This window comes from Bos taurus, chromosome 5 (genome assembly GCF_002263795.3).
Source record: "Bos taurus isolate L1 Dominette 01449 registration number 42190680 breed Hereford chromosome 5, ARS-UCD2.0, whole genome shotgun sequence".
In the NCBI taxonomy this organism is placed as follows: Eukaryota; Metazoa; Chordata; class Mammalia; order Artiodactyla; family Bovidae; genus Bos; species Bos taurus.
Genome location: NC_037332.1, coordinates 12742392 through 12749249, shown reverse-complemented (window position 1 = coordinate 12749249; position 6858 = coordinate 12742392). Strand labels below are relative to the sequence as shown.

The following is a 6858-nucleotide window of genomic DNA, read 5'->3' as shown; positions in this document are numbered from 1 at the left end:
AGAGGCTTAATTTTATCTGAGTAAGGTAGGATCTACTAATGTTTATCACTCAATTCCCCACTGTCTGACTTTGGTTATCAGGCAAATCATAATGTAAACCATGCTATCTACTATATGTTTGCCCCACTATTTCTCTAAAAAGAGGGTCTGCATATGGAAAAATTATATAGATATCTATACTGATGGATCAATTGAAAAACAAGGTGCTATAATTCTATTTAATGGCCATTAAGTTAAAAAAAAAAACTCGGGTATAGGTGATCTACTAGGAGAATTTTAAGGATAAATGCACATACACACACACACAAAACTAAAGTAGAACAAAACCCCAATCCTCTCTTGTCGGGGCATTAACTTTGTATGGTATTTTAGGAACAACAGAGGAGGGTCTAAGGAATAGTTTAGTTACTAGGGGTGGAATAAAGCATTGCTGTTGTTATTTAGTCACTAAATCGTGTCCAACTCTTTGTGACCCAAGAGATTGTAGTCTGCTAGGTTCCTCTGTCCATGGGATTTTCCAGGCAAGACTACTGGAGCGGGTTGCCATTTCCTTTTCTGGAGGATCTTTTCAACTCAGGGATGGAACCCGAGGCTCCTGCAAAGTCCCTGCATTAGCAGGCGGATTTTTTTTTTTTTTTTTTTTTAACCACTGAGCCACCTGGGAAGCCCAGAATAAAACATGGCTCAGTGCTAAAAACCAGTCAACTGATAGTGATTTGGGAAAAGAGCCAACATTTTATACCTATCTCTATTTCACAGTTTCTTCTTTAAAATATTTCTTGTAAGAATGTTAGAGGTCATGGAAAAAGAGTCTTGGCCGATTGGTCATGGCCAATTAATTAAGAGAAAGCAAATACACTTAAAAACAAACAAACAAATATGCCAACCTCAAGGTTGGTATTTGTAAACTTACATAAACTTGTTTATCTGAAAGAGAATTTCCCCTCCGGATAAAGCTTCATGATTCCTTTAAAAAAGCAATGTTTTCCCTATCAAAGTGAACAACCTTGAGGAAAACAATTACTCTTCCTCTTTTTCAATTTTCTAGTTCCTGAAATGCAGGTTTGGACTAGATGTTCTGTAGGTTCCCTAGAAGTCTCTAATTTTATGTGTTTGCTCAAGTGCTTTGTTTTTTCTAAATCATTGTCCAACCAAGTGAAACACTATCTGAACATTATCAGAACTTCAGTGAGATCATGGAATGAAGGGATAACACCATTGGCCATTTCTTATTTATCTTTCAGGAGAAAATGACTTTTAATTGGAATGAATTTCAACAGGAATTTTTATATCATAAACTGAATTACAAAGTAACATAACATTTAAGAAGCTTTTAATGAATTAATCATGTTTGGAGAACTTCCTAAAACAATGGATAATGCTTCTTTTTGAAAGGTAACACATTTTTCTGATTAATGTGGTCAAACAACAAGAACTGTGTGTTAATAGCAAGAAATTCTGTTAGTTCATTCAGGTATACAGTGTCACTCTAGATTAATACATGGCATTTGGTGCAGTACATCTCTGAAAAAAATTTAATTGAGTAGTGAAAGTGAAAGTCGCTCAGTCATCCGACTTTTGCAACCCCATGAACTGTACAGTCCATGGAATTCTCCAGGCCAGAATACTGGAGTGGGTAGCCTTTCCCTTCTCCAGGGGATCTTCCCAACCTAGGGATCGAACCAAGGTCTCCTTCGTTGCAGGTGGATTCTTTACCAGCTGAGCCACAAGGGAAGCCCAAGAATACTGGAGTGGGTAGCCTATCCCTTCTCCAGTGCATCTCCCCGACCCAGGAATTGAACCGGGATCTCCTGCATTGCAAATGGATTCTTTACCAACTGAGCTATAAGGTAGTTATATTTTTTCTGTACAGAAAAGTTACTGCCTCTGTGCTCTTGGATTGAAAGCTCTGAAAACTAACATGTATGTCCCTAAAGGTTTAACTTCAGCAGGGTTAATACACATTTTAAATCTTCACCAATATCAATAAAAATGTTAACTGATTTGCCTACCTCTTGTAAATCACTAGTTCTAGAGAGATTTTCAAATTTTTATTTAATCAAGGGCAGACCTATTCATTCACTTCTTTTTTGTTGTTCATTTGCTTGTTTGGCAAATATATATTGAGCATAAACTGTGTGCTGCAAAGGATATATGTTTTTTTGATTTCTGCTACAATACCCAGAAATAATGGAGGGGGAAAAAGCTTTGATTCTATGAGACCTAGGTATTTAGTCATGTAAAATTGTTTTTTTTTTTTTTTTTTCTTTTCTTTTTGATTAATGGTTCTTTTACAATTAGCTATGTTTTCCAACCAGTCCATTCTGAAGGAGATCAGCCCTGGGTGTTCTTTGGAAGGAATGATGCTAAAGCTGAAACTCCAATACTTTGGCCACCTCATGTGAAGAGTTGACTCATTGGAAAAGACTCTGATGCTGGGAGGGATTGGGGGCAGGAGGAGAAGGGGATGACAGAGGATGAGATGGCTGGATGGCATCACTGACTCGATGGATGTGAGTCTGAGTGAACTCCGGGAGTTGGTGATGGATAGGGAGGCCTGGCGTGCTGTGATTCATGGGTCACAAAGAGTCGGACACAACTGAGTAACTGAACTGAACTGACTGAGGTATGTTTTGCTTAATAATGACTTTACTTACTAATACAGGAATACCTCAGAGACATTATGGATTTGGCTCCAGACTACCACAACAAGGCAAATATCACAATAAAGTGAGTCACATGATTTTGTGGTTTCTCAGTACTTATAAAAGTTATGTTTACACTTTTGTTTATTAAGTGTATAATAGCATTATGTAAAACAAACAAACAAACAAAAAACCACAATGTACATACTTTAACTAAAAAAATACTTTATTGCTTATAAATGCTAGGCATCATCTGAGCCTTCAGCAAATCCTAATCTTTTTGCTGGTGGAGAGTCTTGCCTCAAGTTGCTGGCTGCTGACTGATCAGGATGGTGGCTGCTAAAGGTTGGGGTTGCTGTGACAATTTTTTAAAATATGAGAACAGTGAAGTTTGACCCACAGATTGACCCTTTCATATTTTCTCTGTAGCGTGAAATGCTCTTTAATAGCATTTTACCCATAACAGAACTTCTTTCAAAATTGGAGTTGATCCTCTCAAACTCTGCTGCTGCTTTATAAACTAAGTTTATGTAATACTCTAAATCCTCTGGCATTTCAACAATCTTCACAGCATCTTCACCAGGGGTAAATTCCATTTAGATATACCACCTTCTTTGCATATCCATCCATGAGAAGCACTCCCCAACGTGAATGCTTTATCACAAAGCTATAGCAATTCAGTCACATCTTTATATTCTACTTTTAATTCTCTTGCTCTTTCTATGGCATCTACAGTTACTTCCTCCTCCCAAGTCTTGAACCCCTCAGTTATTCATGAGAGTTGGAATCACCTCCTTTCAAATGCCTATTAATGTTGATATTTGATATTGTTTCCATAAACCATAAAAGTTATTAATGGCATCTCGAAGAGTGAGTACTTTCCAGAAGGTTTTAGTTCACTTTGCCATATCCATCAGAGGAGTCACTATCTACAACAGCTACAGCCTTAGAAAATGTAATTCTTAAATAATAAGACTTGAAAGTTGAAATTAGTACCTGATCCATGGGCTGCAGAATGCAGGCATGAAAACAACATGAATCTCATTATATATTTCCATCAGAGAAATGCAATGCAATCAGGTGCATTGTCAGTGAGCAGTAATATTTTGAAAGAAATCTTTTCTAAACAGGAGGTCTCAGTAGTGGCCTTAAAATATTCAAGAAACTGTGTTATAAACAGATGTGCTACCATTCCAACTTTATTGTTCCATTTAGAGAACAATGAGTAGATTTAGCAAAATTCTTAAAGGCCCTAGGATTTGGGGAATGGTAAATGAGCACTGGCCTCAACTTAAGGTCCCCAGCTGTATTAACCCCTAACAAAAGAGTAAGCCTGTCCTTTTAAGGTTTCAAGCCAGGCATTGACTTCTCCTTTCTGGCTATGAAAGTGTAGACGGCATCTTCTTCCAACAGAAGTCATTTCATCTACATTGAAAGTCTGTTGTTTGGTGTAGACACCATCATTAATGATCTTCACTGATCTTCTGGATAATCTGCCACGGCTTCTACATTAGCCCTTGCTGCTTCATCTTGTACTACGATGCTATGGAAACAGGTTTTCTCCTTAAACCTCATGAGTCCACCTCTGCTAGCTTCAGACCTTCCTTCTGCAACTTTCTCACCTCTCTTGGCCTTCATGGAATTCAAGAGGGCTATGGCCTGGCTCTGGATTAGGCTTTGGCTTAAGGGAATGTTGTGCTTAGTCTGATCTTCTATCCAGACCACTATAGCTTTCTCCATATCAACAAGAATGCTGTTTTGTTTTCTTATTTGTGTGTTTACTGGAGTAGCACTCTTAATTTCCTTCAAGAACTTTTTCTTTGCATTCACAACTTAGCTAACTGATTGGTACAAGAGGACCAGCTTTTGGCCTGCCTCAGCTTTCGACATGCCTTCCTCATTAAGTGTAATCATTTCTAACTTTTGATTTAAAATGAGAGATGTACAACTTTCCTTTCACTTGAACACTTAGAAACCATTGTGAGGTTATCAAACTGGCCTACTTTCAATATTTATTGTATCTCAAGGAACAGAGAGAGCTGAAGAGAGGGAGAGAGATTGGGAAGGGCGAGTTGGTGAAGCAGTTGGAATTTATCAATTTATCTCATGCATTTATCAATTAAGTTTGTCAATATACAGTATTGGAGAAGGAAATGGCACCCCACTCCAGTACTCTTGCCTGGAAAACCCCATGGATGAAGGAGCCTGGTGGGCTGCAGTCCATGGGGTCGCTAGGAGTCGGACACAACTGAGCAACTTCACTTTCACTTTTCACTTTCCTGCATTGGAGAAGGAAATGGCAACCCACTCCAGTGTTCTTGCCTAGAGAATCCCAGGGACGGGGGAGCCTGGTGGGCTATTGATTATGGGGTCGCACAGAGTCGGACACAACTGAAGCAACTTAGCAGCAGCAGCAGCAGCAATATATAGTATAGTTCATGGTGCCCCAAGACAGTTACAATAACAACAAAGATCAAAGATACCATAATAATATTATAATAATGAAAACATTTGAAATAATGTAAGAGTCACCAAAATGTGACACAGACACAAAGTGAACAAATGCTGTTGGAAAACTGACACAGGAAGCCTTGCTTGACGCAGAGTTGCCACAAACCTTCAGTTTGTTAAAACATGCAGCATCCATGAAGCACAGTAAAACAAAGTACATTAAAATGAGGTATGCCTGTATCTTTAAAACACAGATGGAAAACTATACCTCCATAAAATGGTAAATCGACTGCCTTGTCATGCTGAGGACCCTCAGTCCCCAGGTACGATCCACTGATTTCCCTGTTCCTGATCTTTGAGCCAAGATGCTCGATTTCTTAATCCAAAGTAGCTTGGTCTCAGTGCTAGGATCTGTAGTCCTAGAATCCACGGGTACTGATCTCTTAAGACTTCATAGACAAGAGTTCCACAGAGAATAGCATGCAATGGCAGGGAGGCAGATGTCAGAAAGGAACAGAGATGGTAGTAATAAAAGCTATCAAGGGCCTCCCTGTCTGGTACTATGCTGCACTCTTCACATACAGTATTTCCTGTAATCTGACAACTGTTTCCCACTTTACAGATGGGAAAGGTGAGGTTTAGAGTGAGCTCAGAACTAGCTGCTGCTAAGTCACTTCAGTCGTGTCCGACTCTGTGTGACCCCATAGACGGCAGCCCACCAGGCTCCCCTGTCCCTGGGATTTTCCAGGCAAGAACACTGGAGTGGATTGCCATTTCCTTCTCCAATGCATGAAAGTGAAAAGTGAAAGTGAAGTCGCTCAGTCGTGTCCGACTCCTAGCAACCCCGTGGACTGCAGCCTACCAGGCTCCTCGGTCCATGGGATTTTCCAGGCAAGAGTTCTGGAGTGGGGTGCCATTGCCTTCTCCGTCAGAACCAGCTAGACTGAGTATAATTTAGTCTGACTCTGAGACTCTGCCCGTTCAGAATATTCCAGAAGCATAAATAGACCAGGAGAGAGAGGTTAAAAAACAAAACACCAAACCCAAAGAAATGTGCCTCTGTGCTACTCCTCTAACCTATATCCCATGACAGCAGGAAATGAATCATTGTTAGTGTTCACAGCACCTTGCTAGGGACACTGTAGCCACTTTCTAGACAATGTTACATAAATGATAGTTCACTGGTATATTCTTCCTTCCATCTTTATATAGTGCCTTTGTGTTTATCATGGGCAAAAATCAACAAGTAAAATTAATATAAAATTATACACACACATGCCAGCTTGTACATTTATCACAATAAGAAATGTTGAACATTACAAAAGTAGATTGACTGGTTTGATAATCTATCAAGCAAACTCTGGGAGATGGTGGAGGAGAGAGAAGCCTGGCATGCTGCAGTCCATAGGATCACAAAGAGTTGGACATAACTTAGCAAATGAACAATAACACAAAAGTAGATATAAGAAAATATGAGCTTGAACACTTTTTAATAACTATTAATTGTCCTTGGTTTCAAAATTATCAGAGAAGGATCATGCATAAATATACAAAGAAGCAAAAAGAAACAAAGAGTCATTGCCAATTATCTCAGATTCTTCTCTTGGCTAATTTCACCAAAACCATGTACCAGTTGGATTTATCATTTAGATAATTTTTTGCTTAGAGAGGAATATATTTATTTTAGAAAGGGTGCTTATGACTTGCATTCTCTTCAAAAATGATCTTCCCCTCATCATGTTGTAATGGGGAAAAGATTATA

At 39.0% G+C, this 6858-nt stretch overlaps 1 pseudogene; it reads right to left on the bottom strand.

Moving 5' to 3' along the window:
- Positions 1-2844: 2844 nt before the first annotated feature.
- On the bottom strand, positions 2845-4624 carry LOC101907646 (tigger transposable element-derived protein 1-like; annotated as a pseudogene).
- Between the last annotated feature and the right edge of the window lie 2234 nt (positions 4625-6858).